Source organism: Morone saxatilis, unplaced genomic scaffold, assembly GCF_004916995.1.
Source record: "Morone saxatilis isolate NCDOM2014 unplaced genomic scaffold, NCSU_SB_2.0 Contig19, whole genome shotgun sequence".
NCBI lineage: Eukaryota > Metazoa > Chordata > Actinopteri > Moronidae > Morone > Morone saxatilis.
The window spans coordinates 10040566-10043931 of NW_023339751.1; positions in this window are offsets into that span (position 1 = coordinate 10040566).

Sequence of the window (3366 nt, forward strand, 5' to 3'; positions counted from 1 at the left end):
ATATATATATATACGCACATATACTGAATACAATCACATTACACATAAATATACATATTTAGTATATAGAGACTTTAAATTTGTATGTGATTATAAGAAAGAGGGAGAAACGTTTATATTAAACATAATGGAAACACATATACATGCAAGTCAATGACCATCTGATAAATGGCAGTTATGGTAACAAATTAAAAAAAAATGTTTAAAGGATAAGTATAATTAAATACTGTATATAAACACATACAAACCCATTCCCTTTTTTAAGCATTTCTTCTCCGCAAAAAAACAAATAAGTAACCCCAAAAATCACACAGCAGAACATTTCCCAGTGACTTAACTACTGATTTAATGTTTCTTCAACATGGAATTTGATCCCGGCTGCAGCTTGTAAGACACCTCCCTGTGACATTAAGCCTATTTGCAGGATCCACAGCTAAACAACAACCTTCTAATGTGCTTGAGGTCTCTATTCGCACAGCGTTTTATCTAACCGCTAAAAATACTTCCTCCCTGCTTTCTCAAAACAGCAGCAGAAAAGTTCCAGGAGTTTTTCTTTAAGAAACTATTCACAAGAAAGCTTTTACAGTCAAGTATTTTTAGGGAAAGCAGAGGCAGCTCTAACCTCTTTAGAAATAATAGGTGTTTTTAAGTGGCTGGTGAAGAAGCTATCATTGCTGTAATTACCGCTGCCAGTCAATCTTCAAATGAGATACAACATGCAGACAACACTTAGGTAAGAATGGTAACTTTTACCATCATACATTTGCCGGAGTGATGCAATGATTTTAAAAGCGATCTCATGATTGGTGAAGAGTTACATGCATTGTGATGGATTAAGACATTTATTGCTCAGCAAGTGTGGGTAACATTGTATATGTCATAGTAAAGAATTCTTTTATCCTCCCTACGCATCTTTTTTTTCTGCTTCAGTGCTTGGAGAATTGCTTTTAGAGACGCTTTTAAAATCATGACTGAAAAGCACATTACTTTTAGAATTTGTTGCTAAATTGGCCAATTAGGGCCACCTTTCAGCTTCAGATGGCTTTGTGAATATGGTCCCTGTTCATGATTATTTCATGTACTCTTATTTGGACTCATGAATTATGCAAGAGATGTCATGAGTCTGAGAGTTTGGCACTGTGAGCGAGCTTTGTGTGTGTGAGAGAGGAAGTAAGTATGTTCATGTGAGTTTGTGCGGTTAGGCTACGTTCACACTGTAAGCCTGAGTGCTCAATTCAGATTTATTGCCCAGATCCAGTGTTTTTGTATTGTTTTTCTGTTCACATTCTTCTTTGAATGTGGACAATATCAAATTCCAGTGTGAACTGGTCTCGGCCCTGAACTGACCCCTGATGTGCAGAAGAAGAACAACAACACGTCATACAGCGTCACACACGGTTGTAGTAAACATGGAGGACCCTGAGGTCAGTGTTTGCGGTTTCATTTCTAAGTTGATGTGCAGTAGAAGCCAACATATTTGTGAGCAGATGATAATGAGGGTGGACATGTGGAGAAAGAGACTCAACAGAAAAGTAGGGAAAGAGACGGGGCCGTAGGTTGTAATCGAACCTTTGTACATGGTGTGCACGCTATTAAAGGTGAACTACCAGGGCGCCCTGAGCTAAATTCTTAATTATGGCTTTAAGGAGTGATGGGATAATGATGTAAATGGCTTCACTGGGAATAATTTCAGGCTGTCAAGAGCTACTTTTAACTACATCTGACATCTCCTCTCTACAAGACTCTTGTGGCAAGACACTTCAGGCGAGTGAGTGACGTAAAAATCGCATGGATTCAAATATGATTGAGCTCGCATTGCAAAAAATCAGGCTTGTATCTGATTTAGGAGCAAATATTAAAGTGGCTAAAATCAGAATTGAAAAGATCTGATTCCATATGATAGGGCTGTTCACACTGTTAAATTAAATTGAAAAACAAATGATTTGAGTTGCATAAGCAAAAAAAAATCTGATTTGGGCCACTGGTGCGCTGCAGTCTGAATGTATTGTGTCCCCACCCGTTGAAAGAAGTGAGAGAGATCAGTGAAAGGGGCAGATTTGAAGCGTATACAGTATTTTTATAGGTATAAGACAGGAAGGAGGGAAGTCAGTATTTAAACCACAGAGCTTTAAGCCTCGTGGGTACGTTTTTAAGTCACAAACACAAACAAGTGCACAAAAGCCTGTGCACGTGTCAGCAAAGGCAATAGACGTGTTTAATAATGTAACAGTTCGTCCCTCTTTCCTCTTTTGTGTTTCAGAGATTAGGCAAAGTTCCACACAGTGCAGTCACGAACTTGCGCTATTATTCTGTGGTACACACGCATGAAGGGAGACAGAATTACACACACACGCACCAAACTCAATTCACAAATGCATATTTAATATCTGCATCTGCAATGGCTTTAGTTACTTGTAGAACTTCAGCCGTACAAGTGATGTAACAGAGGGTGTTTAAAACCAATGGATATATTATATAAAAACACAAAAAAACAGACTCAAATATATTTAAAGTATAATAAACCTCATCAAACAGCTCAGTTCTACAAGAATTCATCTAAGAATTGTGGCAAAAGCAAAAATCAATGCATTTTGTATTACTGATTAGCCATTGTCTGTGTAACTCAGTAAAATTTCTTAATCTCTAGCCTTTCTGAAAAAAAGGAACATGCCCCTGGGGTAAACAATTATTAATTTTTGAGCATTTCAAACTGCTCAAATTATGTTATTTTCTTCCTTACCCTTATTTCTGCTTTTTCTTATGCTTTTGGAAACATATTATAAAGGAATAGTCTGACATTTGGTTCACATGCAGAGTGTTAAATGAGAAGATCGATACTATTCTCGTCTGTCTGTTAAGTATGAAACTGGAGTCAGTACATTATTATTAGCCTATTATAAAGACTGGAACATGGGGAAACACCTAGCCTCACTCTGTCCACGTGTCTCGTTTGTTTGATCCGTACAAGAAGGAAACTGTATTTTTTAGTCATTTTATATTATTACAAATGTTCCTCTCTACATCATAGGTAATTGAGAAGCTGTTATAATGGTGTTAAGCACATACAGGTATGACCGTATAGTACCCATATGGTTTTAGCAATGTCTGGACACTCATACTTAGTGGTGGAAGAAGTAGTCAGATCCTTTTTGAAGTAAAAGTGGTAATATATGTGAAAATACTCCACGTACCAAGTCAAAGCCGTGCATTCAAAACCTTTCTTAAGCAAAAAGTATTTACAAAATGTAGTTAAAGTATCAAAAGTGAAAGTAGTCCTTATACAAGGTCCCTGTCAGTGTTTTACTATTAATGTATGATGTTTTTGGACCAATATTGCAGCTGGAATTAATGTGTATGTTGCATTTT